Source organism: Macrobrachium nipponense, chromosome 28 (assembly GCF_015104395.2).
Source record: "Macrobrachium nipponense isolate FS-2020 chromosome 28, ASM1510439v2, whole genome shotgun sequence".
In the NCBI taxonomy this organism is placed as follows: Eukaryota; Metazoa; Arthropoda; class Malacostraca; order Decapoda; family Palaemonidae; genus Macrobrachium; species Macrobrachium nipponense.
This window is the reverse complement of record NC_087217.1, coordinates 21,868,055-21,887,757: the sequence shown is the minus strand read 5'-3', so window position 1 is coordinate 21,887,757 and position 19,703 is coordinate 21,868,055. Positions and strand designations below refer to the sequence as shown.

Sequence of the window (19,703 nt, the reverse complement as noted above, 5' to 3'; positions counted from 1 at the left end):
TGCGTTTCGACTTCTCTAATTCGGTTTCTGCTCATAAATACAAAATAATGGCTTAACGATTGCTTCAGTTTTCAAGATGATGACGCATCAGCATGGTACTATGCGTTTATGTAATTCTATCGGCATCGCTTTCAGCAATTCACACATAGGGTTGATGTTGACTTAAACCCTTCTTCTTCTTGGAGTTCTACGAGAGGAGCAACTAACCACCGAAGTGCAGTGCAAGAGTCGACCCTGAAAAGTTTCATATTTCGCTTCGTCCTCGAGGTATCGTGTTTCCTCCCGTCTTCGTACTATTAGAGGTCATAGCTTATGAAATACAGGACCCGCTACTAGCAATATGCCAACAGTAGACTAACACCACTTGTTTTTAAATGTTATGGCTTTGGTTTGAGTTCGTTAATGTGCTAGTAGTCTTCATGATGATGGTGATTTTGCTATTGAATAGTGCGTTATATATCAAAGCAGTTCAGTTTCACGAGTGTATTGTTGACATAATAATAATACGAGCACCACAGTAGTTGCTTAATGTTGCACTGCTTTTCCCTATATTACCCTTATTTACTCATATAATGAAGTTTGTATAACTTATTTCCTGAGCTGTTCAGACTTGGTATATACTACAAATGAACATGATGAATATGTGCAGATTTTGTAAAATAACAGTAATACGATGGTATGAATTAATTTTTCTCGCGTGTATTACCATTACAAATATTCATAGTCTTGAAAGTTCACTCAAATATTGCATCTCTCTCTCTCTCTCTCTCTCTCTCTCCCTTTTACGTAACTGAAAAAAGTCACTGAGCAGAATTGTACCATAGCAACCAATCCAGAAGCTACTCCCATCAACCCAATCCTCCTCCTCTTCTTCTTCTTCTTCTTCTTCTTCTTCTTCTTGTTCTTCTTCTTCTTCTTCTTCTTCTTCTTCTTCTTCTTCTTTCTTCTTCTTCTTCTTCTCCTTCTCCTTCTTCTTCTTATTCTTCTTCTTCTTCTTTAAATCTGATGCCATAACACATTCCTCGTCCATGACAGTATGCTTGTGCATACTTTTGTAGAATGAATACAGTAACAAAAACATGAAAGAAAAGAGTAATGCTATTAAGTCAGAATTCTGTACACTGGTATTAAATATATTTATGATTGATTTGTGTAAATTGACATCAGATGAGAGAGAGTTTCGGGTCTATTAAGAAAATTTATCTTTTGTTTCGACACTGGTGAGTACGGAGCCACCGTTTGTATCCTCTTGCTTATAACCCTCCAAGATGAATATTAGATCAAATCAGGCAACCATAAAAGGAATATAGAACATAAGGTTTCCCAATAATAAGTAATGAGGTAGGAAATTGAACGGAGAAAAAACGCTTATCTCCCGCTATTTTCTTATCGTGCGACGGCCATTGATAAGCATAGGACTAACTTTACATCAAGGTTTTAGCCCTCGTTCGTAAGGGCGTCTTTCTGTGTCAATAAATAAATGGATGTAAAAGAACTCCATGAATATTATTATAAACTTAAATGAACACCATTGAACATCGAGTCATAGAAATGTAAGGTAGAACCATGACGCTTTGAAGCAATATGAACAGCCACTCCTAGACCCATACGAGGTCACAAAGGAAAGCTCAGTTGGGATTCTTTCCATCTCGTTTAAGGAAACCGGGTATATACAACCGGAACACATTCAAGAGGCAATTCCTCGTCGATGCGCAACCTAAGAACGCAATTTGGGTTCCAGTGGAGATTTCTGTCGTTGGGTTACGTTAGGCTTATGTGTGCAATGAGGAATTTAGTTGGTAATGAATACCCAGAGCAATATGTCCTCAAAAAGTCTTTCATGTCGATTTTGATTTCACGTTGCCAAGCGGATGTGAGAACTTGAGAGAGAGAGAGAGAGAGAGAGAGAGAGAGAGAGAATGCCCATTTTGAAGGTATTTCGGCTGGGAAAAGCCCGGGAAAACCCGGTGAGGAAAGCCGGTTTTTTTCTTTTTTCTTCCTTCTTTCCAATTATTTCCCATTTATGGTCTTCGACCACATTCATTGTCGTCGGTATCATAAAGGTTGGTTAAAACAGTGAGAAGATTGGTTGACTGATTGGTTAGAGAAGTATATTTGACGTCGAATAGTTGAAGACGATTGTTTTAGCTAGATTGTGTGGCTTCAAATACCGTGAAGACTGATTAACCAGTTAATTGGTTAAGGTATGTCTGGAACCAAAGCGTTGCGAGATGGGAGTTTTTATTAGTACTATTAGAAATTTTATTTTTGTCTTGTAGGTTTTATTCTACACTGGCAGTGGTAGATTATATGTGATTTTTTTTATGCGCCGATTTAGCAGGATAAATATGAATTTGGCTCAATCTATGTTTCATTTTTCTAGAGCCACCCCCCGTCAGGTGAAACGGCTCTCTCTCTCTCTCTCTCTCTCTCTCTCCACAGGTTCTCGTTGGACGAGTGGATTTCGCGCTCGGCTACCAATCCGGTGGTCCGAAGTTCGATTCTCGGCTCGGCCAGCTATGAACCAGGGAAATTTATTTCTGCTGATAAAAATTCATTTCTCGATATAATGTGATTCGGATCCCACAATAAGCTGTAGGTCCCGTTGCTAGGTAACCAATTGGTTCATAGCTAAATAATATATCTAATCCTTCGGGCCAGCCCTAGGAGAGCTGTTGATCAGCTCAGTGGTCAGGTTAAACTATGATATACTTAACTTTTTTCTCACCACATATATTGTGTGTGTGTGTGTGTAGCAATTTTAAAAGCTGAACATTCATTTTTAATCACATCCATTACATCAAAATGGAATCAAGTGAACCACCACCATTTCAATGTGTGTGTGTGTGTAAGAGAGAGAGAGAGAGAGAGAGAGAGAGAGAGAGAGTATACATCCCAACTGAACATCAGCAAAAGTCAGACTGAGACTAAACAGAAGCCAGCGATAGGCTCTTAAAATGGAACCAGTTAAGGAACAACTTTAAATAAAGGTATCGTATTCGTAGGGCAAATGTGACGACGGCTGAAAGCTTAGTGAGGCAGTGAAACAGCAGAGAAGACTCGACATTTCTTGTTCCTATCTTCGTGGTGGAATCTTCGAGACTGGTTTAGGATAAACGTGACTGATGGTGGAAAGTGGGAATTCTGTTTTGAAGGGCGCACGTTTTCTCTCTCTCTCTCTCTCTCTCTCTCTCTCTCTCTCTCTCTCTCTCTCTTTGTCTTTTTCCATATTCCTTGTTTTTTATGCTCTATTGCTTTTTTCTTGTTTCCTCGCCCCCTTTCGTGTTTGGTTTTCCTAGTGGCTTCGTTTTCCTTGTTTTTATTATTTGCCACTTTTCATTGTTTATTCTCCCTCTGTTACCTTCATTCCCTTTTCATCATTTCATCTAATGAATAAAGAATAGTCATATTAACAATGATATTAATGTTTGCACATATTTTATTATTTTTTTTATTTAGTTATTTATTTTTTTATTCTTTTGGTCTATCGCAGTCCTCCAATTCGACTAGGTAGTATTTATAGTGTGGGGTTCCGGGTTGCATCCTGCCTTCTTAGGAGTCCATCACTTTTCTTACTATGTGCGCCGTTTCTAGGATCACACTCTTCTGCATCAGTCCTGGAGCTACTTCAGCCTCTAGTTTTTCCAGATTCCTTTTCAGGGATCTTGGGATCGTGCTATTATTATTCTTATTATTATTATTATTATTATTATTATTATTATTATTATTATTATTATGAACCTTTATTCATATGGCACAAGCCCACCAAAGAGCCCGCTGACTTGAAATTCAAGCTTCCAAAGAATATGGTGTTCAATAGAAAGAAGTAACAGAAGGTAAAGGGAAACACAGAAAGAAGAGATCACTTATTAAAAAAGAAAAACAAAAAATTAATAGCGAAATTAATAAATAAATAATTACACATTAATGAATAATTTAGCCTTTACACAAAGTAGCCTAGCTGATGTATCTACAAAGAGTATAAACATTATTATTATTCTGTTATTATTATGGATTTATTATTACCAGCATTCATATGTATACAGAAATTATGTATTAAAATGCGTAACCAGCCACGTTTCACTAGCAGACCCAGCTCCGTTTCAGGGAATCCCTTCTCACCTCCACCCCTTTGGGATGTTGGGGGAGGTAGGATAAAACCCATTATAAACCATCTTAGGGGTCTCCACTATAACCCTGCCAAGTTTCATGCCCATCGGACCAGCCGTTTGGCCACGATTGAATGACAGACGGACGGGCAGACATTACGCCCATTATATAAGGTTATTATTATTATTTATTATTAACAATTTCAGCGCGTGAAAAGTCCGACTCAAGAGAATCGTTATTATTGATGACATATGACGGTATATGATAATAGGAGCAAAATTAGACCCCAAGAGAATGAAGAACGAATTCCACCAGAATTCACAGAGCTGCAGATTTTAAACAAAGGTCGTCCACACCTCGTTAACCAGATGACGTTAGTCAAACTGGGTCTAATAATAAATAAACAAAGCTTTGGCGTCGACCTAAAAGCAGACGAATAGTAAGTTCGTTGCCTTACATGACGATGACATTTCAGCTGTTGTGCAATGTTGTCTTTGCAATCACTCGAGAGGGCTTGCAGGTGACACTCTCTCTCTCTCTCTCTCTCTCTCTCTCTCTCTGGGTTCAGTACCGAACGTAAGCAGTAGCTGCTTATCTTTCCTCCTGGCTCTCTCTCTCTCTCTCTCTCTCTCTCTCTCTCTCTCTCTCTCTCTCTCTCTCTCTCTCAACTGCCTGAGTTCAGTACTGTACAGAGAATAAGTAGTAGCTACTTATCTTTCCTCCGTCTCTCTCTCTCTCTCTCTCTCTCTCTCTCTCTCTCTCTCTCAAAACTGTCCGAGTTCATTACTGTACAGAGAATAAGTAGTAGCTACTTATCTTTCCTCTGAGCTGGCACTCTCTCTCTCTCTCTCGCTTGTCTGGGAGATTGTGTTCATAGACAAAACCATCTGTTTCATAGGTGGCTTACCAGCTGGCGATGCCTGAAGTTAATCACAGGCAGAGCACGTGCAGAGGCAACTGCTACGAATGTGTAGTCATTCGCTGCGCTCTTACAAAGGCGGGGAGCCGTTTCAGAGGCAAATCCCTTCTATACTACTACTACAACTGCAACTTTTTTTTTTATTTTTGAGTTTTCGTATTTATTTTATGCTTTTGTTATAAATGTAGTGAAACAAAGGAAAATCAGAGTTAAATTATAGATAAAAAAACATTAAAATAAACGTACCAACAAATAAATAAAAATTTAAATATACATAGCAACAAAAATGAATAAATATAAACACTGTAATGAAACTTTTGGAAGCTATTCAAACTCATCTGCAAAGACGTAAAAGAAATCAGACATAAGACTCAAAGAACATAAGACAGTTAATCAAAAAACGAATCTCGATTTCCTCGTAAACAAACCCATAGCAGTCCAGACAAGCAGCGTGACCTACAAACTCCAATGATTTGGGGAAGAGGGGGGAGGGGGAGGGGGAGGGGGTGGAACACGTGCAGTTGCCCCAACGGAACAAGTCCTTTTAGACGCCTGTCCTTCAGACCACGATGAACTGACCTTGTTTCGTCACAAGTTTGATGGTCACTTGTGTTCATCGTCTATTGGTGAAGCGACTGTCTTTTGTCACCTAATTACTGAAACTGTTTTTATATTATTGTAAGAAATCTCAAGAAAATGGTCACAGCCACATTCACATATTGAAAAAGATATATTTACTCAAAGTTCACACCCTCCCCCTCCTCCTACCCTCCCCAACCAGCGGTACAGTACCATCATCACCTGCAGGTACACCCTCCCCCCTTCCCCTGCTATGGGGGCTCTGATGGATCAAGGCTGTTCAATTTCGTTTGCATCCTGACAATGCTCCTGGGTGGGTATGCTACTATGTTGGTTTGCTTTTCTTTGTTACCTTTTTAGAATGGATTTCTAGGGTTTTGTTTCTCTCTCTCTCTCTCTCTCTCTCTCTCTCTCTCTCTCTCTCTCTCTCTCTCTCAATACTGGCATTATTTTCCCACTATTCATTCATAGTTACTAGTCTCATTAGTCCCACATTTGTTCCTTTTCGTGTTTCTCCATTATTATTATTATTATTATTATTATTATTATTATTATTATTATTATTATTGTTGTTGTTGTTGTTGTTGTTGTTGTTGTTATATTAAGAGAGTTTTCCGTGGAATATCAACCCCAATGCAAAAAAAAAAAAAGAGAGCTTCTTGACCTCGCCCAAGAGCGCGCCTCTTGAATTATAGGTCACGTCGGGAGGGCACATGATGCTACAGTGCTTGAAGGACATAATTGGCGGCCATCGCCCATCATTCCTTTCGTTATAGAACAGTGTCTAGGCCAAGACCTCAAGAAGCGAGGACGTTTAGGTCTAGAGCTAGACCTAAAAGTCGAGTCATCTCAAACGGGGGTCGGGGGGGGACTCTTGCGTTACTTCTTCCAGTTCTTCTTCTTCTTCTTCCCAGCTTTATCCCTATTCGGGTGATCGCCGTTTTTAATTAATCTCTTCCATCTACCTCTGTCCTGTGTCATTTCCTCCCGTACTCCCTTCTCCCTCATATCATCTCTTAATGCAATCTCTCCACCTGGTCTTAGGTCTTCCTCTCCTTCGTGTTCCATCCACCTCCACGTCCATCACTTCTCTTGCCATGTGTTGCTCTTCCATTTCTATGCAGCTCATCTTTGGTGTGAAGTTTCTAGCTCCGTGTCTGTGCTCTAAGTCCCGTGTATGTGATCCGGTGGCTAATAGATAGAAAAATAAAAGCCACAGAAAGTCACAATTTTGGCTAGGAAAAAAGTCATGGGGAAAAAAAGTTATTAAATTACAGTCTTGTGTTTATGTTTTTACGACCATCCCCAACGGACTTGTACTATAAAAGATTCACATCACCCGTGCATTTGATGTCTAGGCCAGTCCCTTACAACGCTCCTGATTGGCTGTTGATAAGCCAATCACAGGGCTTAAAACTCTGTCTCTCTCGGGAGTTCCTGAGGGATACTTTTGAAAGACGTATCCCTTAGGAGAGACGGAACATACATACTGCCAATGTGAACTCTCGAGAGACTGAGAGTTTCCAACCCTTTGATTGGCTCATCAACAGCCATTCAGGAGCGTCGTAAGGGACTGGCCTAGACATAAGAAATGCCCGGTTGATGTGAATCTACTATAGTAAACAGGCCGCAAAGGTGGATACATATACCGGGACAAAACCCTTGGTGGTCACTATCTAGGAAATCTTAATGTGACATTTTTACCTGGATTCATGTGACCCACCACCCCGACTAATAACCAGGTGCTTAATTCCCTACGCAGGCCATCGGAGGCACAGATGTGGTTTGAGACATTCCGTCTCTCTTGGGAAATGAATCCGGTTCCTCCCACTAATGAGGAAAGTACCAATACCGTTAGACTATAAACCCCGTTATTATGATATAGTAATTATTATTACCGACATCCCCTATTTGACCTCGGCTTTGGACACTTTCTTCCCAGCTGTCCTCATCATCATTGCTATTTGCCGCCCTGGATGATAATACAAAAAAATTACTAAGTAGATACTGTATAGTTTTTTTATAGAGATCACTTTTGTTGTTGCTTTTATCTGCAATAATAGGATTATTAGGCTCTCCTGTAAGGCAACATTGTAGAACTTTATTCGTTATAGCTTCGTCAATTCATATTGCAGCCGTAATCGGCGTGAAAGCGTTCTCATTGAATGAATGAATAATGTATTGGATTAGGGGCGGAGCTAACGGCGAGGTGAATGTATAATAGTACTACTGTCAACGAGAAGTACCAGCATACTCTTTTATTCCTAGAAAAGCACGCCAGTGGTTCTGACTGATAACTAGACAGTGAATGCATAGTGTCGTTACCGTAGTTTCCTCCTAATTATCCAATCTTTTGTTACGAAATTTTTAAAACAAAGGAGGTAGCTACTTATTCGTACCTTCGTAGAGCCGGTGAAGTGCGGATAATGGTGTCAGCCTCGTGACAGGTTTATCCGACCAGCCTTTTCTATTATCTCAGTCATAGAGTTATTACGGGCGTGTGTGTGCAGCTGTACGTCTGTTGGTAATTTCCTTTGAGTGGAACTGGATAGTTTATCGGAATATTTAACGGTAAATTTAAAGGAACCTTCGCCTGGTACCCGAGTCAGGAAAACGGTTTTGCCGTTCTTGGCAGTGTTCCAAGAGGTAAGTGCGGTCTTTGTTTATATACCGATACTTTTCTTTTACGTGAAGTACTGTACGCGAGCTTAAAATTTAATGTTATAAGTGAGTTTCAGAGCGCTTTGCAAACGCTGCTGCCCTGGCAAGAAAGTTTCCCGCCAACCTTTTGCGGTGTTGAACGTGGACAAAGTAGACCAATGTTCCTTTTTCTGCATTCAGTCTAGGAACTGCACTTTCCACTTATACATTACCAGATGATTATTGTTGCTTTCTCTTGTCGTCGATGCTTGAATGCTTGGTTGTTATTATCCATCTGCTGTTGTTCTCAAGAGGAGAGGCAGGGAAACCCAGGGATCGGGGGTGTATGTAGGAACAGTTAGTACTATAATGGTACAGTTGTCTTTTATGATTAAGGGTGATTTAATAGTAATTCCAACCTATTATGCAATTCGTTCGAATTTACCAGGTCACGTTGAATATCTCTCTCTCTCTCTCTCTCTCTCTCTCTCCTGTAACGGTGTCCTACAAACCCGTTTGCACTATCCGATTTTCCCATACTACTCGTGAATATTACTTTGAAAATCGAGGTGGAAACTGTTGAACAGGAGTGATCCAAGCCTTGTATAAACTTTATTTTTTTATAATTTGTGGTTTTGTTTAGAAACCATCGCTTAAAATGGTAATTCTTCGAGACTGCTGTTAGGAGAGTATTATTATGTACAGTTCATTATCATGAAGTACGTAGCGTGACTTTGTGCTGTGCTATTTGGTTAAGAATGTGAGAACTGCAATAATTGGTTCTGTGTGTGTGTGTGTGAAACTGCTGTAGTTTCTCGTTTCTTTCTCTCTCGCACTCTGCCAATCGTATCTTTCACTCTTTCACTGCCAGTCGTATCTTGTACTCTTTCTCTGCCAGTCCTATCTTTCACTCTCTCTTTCTCTGCCAGTCGTATCTTTCACTCTCTCTTTCTCTGCCAGTCTTATCTTTTACTCTCCTTCTCTGCCAGTCTTATCTTTTACTCTCCTTCTCTGCCAGTCTTATCTTTCACTTTCTCTGCCAGTCGTATCTTTCACTCTCTCTCTCTGCAGTGTATCTTTCCAGTCCTCTTCCATTCGTTTCATCTTCACTCCCTCTTCTGCCAGTCGTTATCTTTCACTCTTCTTCTTCTGCCAGTCGTATCTTTCACTCTTCTTCTTCCTGCCAGTCGTATCTTTCACTCTTCTTCTTCTGCCAGTCGTATCTTTCACTCTTCTTCTTCTGCCAGTCGTATCTTTCACTCTTCTTCTTCTGCCAGTCGTATCTTTCAACTTTCTTTCTTCTGCCCCAAGCGTATCTTCACTTCTTATTCTTCTGCCAGTCGTAATCTTTCACTCTTTCTTCTTTTCGCCAGGTCGTTATCTTTCACTCTCGTCTTGTTCCTTGCCAGTGCGTATCTTTTTCACTCTTCTTATTCTCTGCCAGTCGTATCACTCTTCTCTTCTGCCAGTCGTATCTTTCACTTTCTTTCTTCTTCTGCCAGTCGTATCTTTCACTCTTCTTTTCTTGCCAGTCGTATCTTTCACTCTTCTCTTGCCAGTCTATACTCTTTCACTCTTCTTCTTCTGCCAGTCGTATCTTTGACTCTCCTCTGCCAGTCGTATCTTTGACTCTCCTTCTCTGCCAGTCGTATCTTTCACTCTCCTTCTTTGCCAGTCGTATCTTTCACTGCCAGTCGTATCGTTCACAGAAGAGGACGTAAAGGCACCAAAAGGATGAAAACTAGGAAATGTGCCCCCAGTTTACAAAAAAGGCCCAAGAGAAGAGCCAGGAAATTATAGACCAATCTAACTCCGGTCGTTTGTAAGATTTTAGAGTCCATAATTGCAGATCAAATTATGGATCACATTGATAAACAACTTGTTTAACAGCCAGCACGGTTTCAGACTAAACAAATCCTGCCTGTCAAACCTCTTGAGTTTTTCCATAACATGCTAAGTATTTACGATAGAAGTAGAGCAAAGAGGACTAGAGTGCCAGAACATGTATGGCCTAGAAACACGACGATTGCAAGGACAACTAATAGAAGCATTCAAAATACTGATAGGCATGACAAAAGTAGACAGTAACCTATTTACGTTAAACGAAAACCATTCAAGAAATAATGGATGGAAACTAGAACTGAAGAGATACAACACATCTCATGGGAACTTCTTCACATACAAGATATGTGACACGTGGAATAAACTGCCACCAGAAGTTGTAAACAGCAGCAGTGTGGAAGAGTTTAAAAGAAAGCTAGACAAAATCATTAGGACACTGTGAATGAACAGTAAAACCTGCTCCTAGAGATAAGTGAGCTCACGATGTCTCCTCGGATGGACTAATAAGTGTTTGAGACATCCCAAAGCTCTGTAACTCTGGTGCCAGTTCGTATCTCTCTTCTCTCTCTCTTCTCTCCTCTCCTCTATTTCTCTCTCCTCTCATCTTAATACTCTTGCCTCCTGCCTTAATCCAATTCGTTTTCTTCCAATCTCAATTTTCCTATCTCCCGTTCTCTCTCTCGTAATTTTCTTAGATATCTATAAATCGGACTCTCTCCTTTTGAAAGGAAAATTTCTCCCATTAGTTACAACATTACAGGTTTTCGTTCTTGTGGTAAATTGGTGTATTTTTTCTTAATTTTACGCAATAGCAATTGACGTAAAAGATACGTTCGGTAATTACAGGATTATCTCTCTCTCTCTCTCTCTCTCTCTCTCTCTCTCTCTCTCTCTCTCTCTCTCTCAATCAAATTGATGAAGACACCAGATGTCAAACTTTGTGAAATTCGTTTTACCGACAGCAATTTATCGCGCGCACATGCTGTGTTCCATTAACCGGTGAACAACCTATAATAGAAACTGGATAAACATACGAAGTTTAAGCTTGATAATTGCCTAATATTATGGGACTTTAGCATATTTTGGATGCAGTCTTTAGCATTCGCTTACCTAACTTCATTACTGTCTTGGTTGAGTTTGTATCCTCGAGGGAATCACGTTGGTCTACGTGTTAGACTAATAATTCCTGTATACTGTAATGTGTGTATGCCCTGAGATGAAGTCAGTTATAATAATTCAATCAGTATCGGAATGCTTCACTTTCAAATCCCAAAAAGAAAGTCTGACAAAGAAACCAATAATCGTAGTCTGTCAAAGAAGAAAAAGTTTTGATGAACAGGTTCAGGTTCTTTATAAAGCGGCTTTGGTTTTTTTTTTTTTCACTACTGGAATTTCGTAGATCAACACAGGCTTTTGATCTAACTCAGAGGGGAGAGAAAGGTGATGCGATGCTAAGGACTTGGTGACACCAATTTTCAACAGTAGGCCTATGATGGAAGAGAACAGCTGTGTAGAAGAGAGGGGAGTGGCTAAACCACGAAGGGAGCCATAGGCCTATGTACCTTTTGAAGGAAAATAGGTTATGAAATTTGAAAACGGAAGCAGTTGCCGAATATTGAGGTTAATTATCGAGATATTATCCGCAGTCTGGATTATCGGTCTAAGGAAACTGGCAGCCAGGCGGGAGTTAAGAAGAGTAATTACTTATATAAGGAGAGACAAGACCCCCCTTTGTGCTAGGGCGATGCTGGCATAAGGCTGGCTATACAGAATTATATACACGACACGACCCACTAATAATGTTCCGAACGAAAGATGAACGAAGCCAAGAAAAACTTAGAAGTGAGACTAGTTGAAAGTGATGTGAACACCCAGTGTTGACAGTTGGAAAATCGTGTGATGTTCGCACTACATATTATTCGTTCCACGCTGAGAACGAAAGTCCTTGTGCGTTCTGTCGTGACGTTTTCGTGACTGTTTTTTACTTTTGAGTTTCTTTTATTTCGAATTTTTAAGCTTGAGGAGTGCAACTTGCAGTTAGCTTGTTGCGGTCTTTAAAGAAAATATAAGATAGGCAACAGCATTGTTGCTATTTCGTGGGATATGTTTACTTTATAATTACAACTTAGAGCTCTAGTGCAGAATTAATCGTGCAACTTTTGTGTGTTAGTAAGATATTGAGGACGCAATTTTATATATATATATATATAATATATATATATATATATATATTATATATATATATATATATATAAATATACATACATGCATACGTACATACATATAATGAAAGATTTTTAGATAAGGGCAGAGAGGGAGTTATAGTAGGGTTTGAAGCTGAGCTAACTGTCGTCCTACGCTATATAGGACTCTATAGTCCTAACCGCCAGTGAAATAGATATAGATAAGGAAGTAGGCCTATGACGGGAAGTGCCTTTGTTGGTGGTACCGCCAGAAATGCCACACATACCAGGAGAATACCCACCCCCAACTCACCCTACAACCGGTCGACGAGGCAGTTACGACGACCCTAGACATAGGCCCAAACTCTATATTACACATTGAGATTCCTGACGCATTTACAATGTAGCATTCGTGCATCAGTGATATGTTTATTATGATAATATAATATAATATATATATATCATATTATATATATATATATATTAATAATATATAACATATATATCATTATATATATATATATTATATATATACATATATATATATTATATATATATATATTTATATAATATAATATACATATATATAGATATATTTATCTATATATATATACATATATATATATATAATATATATTATAATATTATATTATAATAATATTATTCTGTAAAAAATATATGTACTAATATTATTATATATATAATTATATGATATATTTAATAAAACCAATTAATTATTCTAACAATCAGTCAATAGTGCTAACATTTGGCGAATTTTATGATTGTATGTGTACATCAAAGAATTGTAATGGCATTTAAGTACTGCAATTATGTACAAATTCGCGTCATCACAAATGCTACTACACCTAATAGTCTAATGGCCACTTGTGTAGCATATGCAAATCTAATAAAACAATGCCCTCTCGTCGAATTCTTCACACTTTTTGTGTACGTCTCTCTCTCTCTCTCTCTCTCTCTCTCTCTCTCTCTCTCTCTCTCTCTCTCTCTCTCTCTCTCTGTGCTGGTTCTCCACTTCCCTGATCTTTTTCAGGCACGGCCATGTCGATATGAGAAATTGGCGTGGTCGATGCTAAAAAATGGAAATCTGAGCTACACTGCGTGTGACTTCAAGCAGAAGCCCTTTCATATTTCACGCTAAGACGAATTTTACCTCCGTCGTTAGCTAGGGTTCTGCAGAGAGAGAGAGAGAGAGAGAGAGAGAGAGAGAGAGAGAGAATGATTGGTTGAAACCATCTTGTAATATATTTCTGTGCTCGCGTTAACCCAGTTAAATTCACGGGATTATCAAGGCCCAGGCCTTCGAATTTGCTTGACTTTAGACTTAATTATTCTCGGTCGCTGCTCTGGAAAAGACGTGAAACCACCTGGATTAATTTTGCGTTCCCAATCTGGAATTTTGCTCTTACATCTTCGTGCTGAAATTTGAAGTTGCTCGGTCTTGTCATTTACTGGATTGTAAGTTCCTAGATTTGAAAGTTGATTTAATTATTTTATTAGAACTTTAGGTGTTGATAGTTTTTATTACATTTTTAGGTCTAATTTTATTCATTGGAGCAATGATTTTTCTTACATTTTTAGGTCTAATTTTGTTCATTGGAGCCATGATTTTTCTTACATTTTTAGGTCTAATTTTGTTCATTGGAGCAATGATTTTTCTTAACATTTTTAGGTCTAATTTTGTTCATTGGAGCAATGATTTTTCTTACATTTTTAGGTCTAATTTTGTTCATTGGAGCAATGATTTTTCTTACATTTTTAGGTTAATTTTTTTCATTGGAGCAATGATTTTTCTTACATTTTTAGGTCGTAATTTTGTTCATTGGAGCAATGATTTTTCTTACATTTTTAGGTCTAATTTTGTTCATTGGAGCCATGATTTTTCTTACATTCTTAGGTCTAATTTTGTTAATTGGAGCAAGGATTTTTCTCATTTTTAGGTCTAATTTTGTTCATTGGAGCCATGATTTCTTAGCTTGAATTGCGACAATATTTTGAATTACGTTAGTTTTGATATCGTATATAGTGCAAAATTGTCGTAAGCGTAAATGGCATTTATTAACCAACATAAAAGGGAAAGTTTGATAACTGTCACGGAAATATATACTATACAAAAGTTACATTTCTAAGTTCATCGCATCATTAAGGCAACGAAATTCGTTGAAATAGTACAATGACCAAATTTAAGGTCACACGACGACGCAAAGGCAAGAAGGACACAACGCAATAGGATAAACGAATGAGAGAAGGTTAAGATCTATATACTATCTTGGACAAGGTCGAGCAGAGATAACGCAAGTAGGCAACATAAGAAGGATCCATTGTCAGCGTAAATAGGGGAAGGGGAAGGGGTCAGGGCCAGGGATGGTCTCTTATTGGGCCTCTTGTTTACTCGTAGATGACTCATCAGCGCTGGCATCCTTCGCCTTCGTCTCTCCAAACAAGCCCTTCGTACAGACTCCTACGCCTCGCTGAGAAGGCACTTTCTCTCGAGAAACTGCTCTTTCTCTCTCTCTCTGATTTTCATCCAAATGTCACGGACCTATGTCTCATTCATTTTGTGAACTAACATCGCCCTCGTGTCACCGCGGGCTATATTTTCTGCTTGAGAAACTGTAGACCTATGCGCTCTCTCTCTCTCTCTCTCTCTCTCTCTCTCTCTCTCTCTCTCTCTCTGTCAATCGAATGTCACAGACTTATTTCTCATTCATATCGTGAAATTAAGCTGCCCTTTTTCCAGCACGTACTATTTTTGCTTGAGCAACTGTAGACCTATAAGCGCTCTCTCTCTCTCTCTCTCTCTCTCTCTCTCTCTCTCTCTCTCTCTCTCTCTCTCGCGGACCCAGAAGACCTTCACGGCAAAGGGAAAGTATTTCAAGGGGGAGAAAGTTGATCTTGGAGCGAACGGCTCTTGGCGGCGTCGTGCATGGGCAAGGCTTGCGTAGGAGGGTATAACTGTTTGGTCAACCCCAGACTTTCGCAGTCATGCAGGAAATAATGATCAATAGCAGGACACTCCAACCGTCCCCGTAACCCTTTGCCCTTGAAAGGGTGTCTGCCGGAGGCGTACGCTGGTCACCAAAACCAGAATAGGGAAGAAGTAAGAACAGATAGAAGAGAAAGGGGAAAATGCAACTTAAGTAAGGAAGAGGGTTAGCGAAAATCTGACTCGCTTTCTTTCTGGAGGAAAAGTGGAGGTGGGATGGAATGCCTTGGCACTGATCTGTTTCCTGTATGACCCGTCAGGTCAGAAGCTGACCGACCAGGCCCTTCGTACATAGGCCTAGCTCTTAGAATCACAACCCTACACTATAAAGGGCCTGTCTTGGATCTAGACTGTTGTTGTAGCCAGTTTTGTTGTATGTCTTTAACATTTTTTTTTCTAATTTGTTTTTTGGTTTTGTTAATGTATATCTTAAAAATGGTGAACAGTTTATCGTTGGCTGCGTGCATTTTCACTCGTCTTCTTTAAACTACGTGAGCTAGTCTTACCAAGCAAAGATTTCACGTTATGGTTAATTTTGGTTAAACTGACGATACTCACACTCTCGGAAACAATGACAGTAGAACGAGTTAGAATTGTTGCAGAATGTGAAGAATGGGAGTAGAAGGAAGAAGAGAAGTAGGAAAATGAGATAAGCAAGTAAGGGTTCGATGTTGAAGACGGTCTCGTTCATTATCGTGCGGCAGTAAGGGGTCACTTGTAGGCCTAACGGTTTACTAAATGACGTTCCTGTTTATTACTGTTTTACGCCAGGATGATCTGTTTAAATATGCTATATCTATTTATATAGTGTGTGTGTGTGTGTGAGAGAGAGAGAGAGAGAGAGAGAGAGAGAGAGAGAGAGAGAAACACCTGAAGGGCAGTGCAATTTTCTTGCGCGGGAAAACCGGTCACCTTGTGCTGTTCCAGGATGTTCCTCTACGACCTCTAACTTGAGTGCTCGTCACTAAGAAACCTTTCCCTGCGCAGATTTAGGGCTGTTGTATCATTAGTTGTTAACCTTCCGGTCGTAAAAGAAATTGCAGATCCCCTACGAACGAACTATGCTTAGTACTATATGGGGGTGATTTGTGTGTGTACAAAGGCTTGAAAGTGTATCCAGAAAGTGTGAAAATTGGTGCTAAATGGAGGGGATGGCGGTGTGTATCGAGAAGGGAAGTTTGACAAGTTCCGGAAAGCTGTCTGTGTATAAGTGTAAAGAGCTGATGTTCATCCATGATACTACATTTAGTATTACTTAACTATCCTCTTCTCGATTGGGCAAGTATTTGGGAAAATGTAAATCATCACTTTATTGTAGTAAGCGAAAGAGAATTTCTGTACAAATATATCCATGAATCTTTACCAACGAATGATAGACAAACTGTTAATGCTTTAGATAAAAAGAGTAATAATTGTAATATATGTGATATTATAGAATACACATTGCACATTTTCTATTTTTGCAAGTTTATAAAACCGGTAGTAAGATTTTTCCAGAAAATGTTGAGTGATATATGTAAGACAGAGGGTGTGAATATGCTTAAGATCCTAATGTTAGATTTCTCAAGTAATAATGAAAAATATATAAAACGTATATAATGCTAACTACAGGGTACTTATATTCAATTTGGATACATAAAAAGTAAATTTAGTTATGATAGGTATTTGATGAAAATTCTCCTTAAAGAACAAATTAATTTAGCTTTTACAGATAAGTACCTCAACTGTGTATTTTAAAGTTTATGAAAAATAGATAGGAATTGGCGTGATGTGTATGATTTATATACAGCATGTTTTTTTGTGTAAAATGTACTTGATGTGATTTTTAAATAAAAGAAAAGTATTACATAATTACCATTAAATGGGGTTGCTAGGCATACTTCCTTCATTGACCACAGCATTACTTGGTAGTATCCATTTACAGCAGTATAGACTGTAAGCGGACTAGATGCTGTACCGCTCAGCCACGACTAAATAGTGGCCCAGGTATTAAAGATATTCATGTAATCTTAACTCGTTCGTGGAAGAATGATGTAGTGTGTTTAAAGATACGAACCGAGATTATTTTTAACCTTAAAAGATATTAGATACAACACAAACCACATATTAAGCTTTCTTGAAGCAGTAAGTGTCATCGATAAAATTATAAGCAAGACGCATTACTACACCAGGAATGTCACCTCTGTGTGCCCTTTGGAAAGTGTATTCCTTAAGTCCTTCACGGTTTGAAATCTGCTCATACAAAACACTTTCGGGTAAAAAATACAAAAAGAACGATCAATTATTTCAGTCAAAGAGTGTTTAGTTCCGCCAGTTGACTGTGGAGATGATAGATGATACATTTTCAAGTCCCGAATTTGTCGTTACTTGCAGTTTTCTCGCCCTGTTAAAATTCTTAGACGGTTTTATATAAGGGAATGTTGTCGCCCCTGTTCAAATTTTGAAACTGTTTTATATAATGACTACAAACCACCGCGTTTATTAGAGAATTCAATCGTAAACAAGCCCCAACCATGTTTATGGAGGCAGCTCATCGGCCTAGTATAGTACACGCGGGAAAAGAATTCCAGACCGTTCATTTAAGAGCGAGAGATTTATGTTCGCAGAAGCCCACGCTAATGAAAACATAACGGCCGTAAATGGAGATTACCGGTAATGAATGATTCTGAGGCGGTTGCTGGACTGTGTATGGGGGGTTAGGGGCGGTCGTTACGCAAAAGTGGAGTGTAGCACGTAATCTGGGTTTCCCCCTACAGCGGTGGTGGTTCCGTTGGCGAAGATGGACATTTACCAATATGTGTGCGGTGACTCCTCTGCTCTGTTCCTTACGTCATTCGGCAACACACTGTTTACTTGTCTTTCTCCACTTTTATCAGGTTGTCATCACCTTTAATGACAGGGTTGCCTGCAGAACGGTGGTTAATTCTCTCTCTCTCTCTCTCTCTCTCTCTCTCTCTCTCTCTCTCTCTCTCTCTCTGTTTATCAGACTTTTGGCTCTTCGTCAGAACCGGGAAACAGCGAATGTAGAGTTGCCAGTTTTGTTATATTTGCTTGGGTTTTTAATGTAGTTATTCTTATTATTCTTATTCTTCTTATGTGTTGTTACTTTTCAGCTTGAACGTGGAAAACGCCACGTCCACAGCAATATAAAAAGAAAAAAAGGAAGTGTGACTTAAATATAAAACTGTGACTAAAAATATAAAGCTCTGATTAAAAAATAAGCCGTGACTAAAAAATAAAAGCTGTGACTAAGAAAATAGAAGCTGTTATGAAAAATAAAGCTGTCATTAACGAAATACATCTGACTAAATGAAAATAAAGCTAAAATAAAATTTTTAAAATTAAGCTGCGACTAACGAAATGAAGCTGTCTAAAAGGGAATAAAGCTGTGACTAAAGTAAAGCTGTGGCAAAAAAATTTAAAAAAAAAAAAGCTGAGTAACTCATATTGACTTGGTCTCTTTCTTAGTGGGGCCCTTTGATTTGCACACGCTCGGCCCACAAGACGTGATTCGGCCTAGTGATGATTTCGGGCTAAAGTTGAGGTTTTGCTCTCTTTTATTTTTTCTCAATCTCCCGTGTTTTTCTTGCATGCTTACTGATACACATTTTCATGTGCTGTTTACAAATACTATTCAGAATTATTTTAGGGGCAAACTGTGTTGGTATGGAAAAATTTCCTCTGCTTTTAACGTCTGTTTGGACTTTAAAAAAAAGCAAGCAAGGGGTCATTACACTTGTATGCATATGAATCTAACATTCATAATAATTCCTTTCTCTTTCTCTTTCGGAATAACAAATGAAAGAGAAAGGGGAAAATGTAAATTTTTACTTTTTCATCTGTTATTGCCCTGAATACTCAAACTAATCTAATCTCTCTGCATCTCCACACTAAAATGATAAAACAATCTCTACACTACATCCTGTGGGAGGAAGTCTCAGAAAGAAACTCCAAAGAGAAAAAAATTCACTGAAAGTACGACCGTACAAAAGACACTCCTTTCATTTTCTATTGGGGTCAGATTCTATAGAAAGTAAGAAGTGTCGACTTTTCCCGCCCAACGCTTGCTGCCTCGACTTATCCGAATGAGTTCGTATGACTTTCGTTGTGAGGTAGATATGTTTGAAGGGAAAATTGGGTCTTGAATATTTTATATAACGAAAGGAGATAGTTTTTTTTTTTCTTAGATATAGTCAACCAACCACTCATAGTAATGCTCTTCCATCTTAATTTATGATGGCTGCAAAGTCAGTGTTCGACAATTCGAAGTGAGAAACTTGGGTTAAAACTTAGTATGTTTTAGTACAGTCGCCTCAGCATTATTGATACGTAAAATATTGATAGAAATATGAACATTATTTCATTCTAGTATAATCATGCATTGTAATTCCACCAGTTAAGGGGAGGATATACCTTGGCATTGCAG

The 19,703-nt window shown here is 38.8% G+C and overlaps 1 protein-coding gene across 2 annotated transcripts in view; it reads left to right on the top strand.

Annotated features, from left to right (window-relative positions):
• The window catches only part of LOC135201570 (carboxypeptidase B-like), a 73,147-nt gene that overhangs the window by 40,190 nt on the left and 13,254 nt on the right, over window positions 1-19,703 (top strand). The window contains exon 1 of one of the 2 annotated variants that reach the window (XM_064230588.1): window positions 8,118-8,254. The exons of the other annotated variant lie outside the window; for it this stretch is intronic. The gene's annotated coding sequence lies outside the window, so the exon portion shown is untranslated. Of the gene's footprint in view, window positions 1-8,117; window positions 8,255-19,703 lie in introns of those variants that run through there. 2 annotated transcript variants of the gene reach the window in all.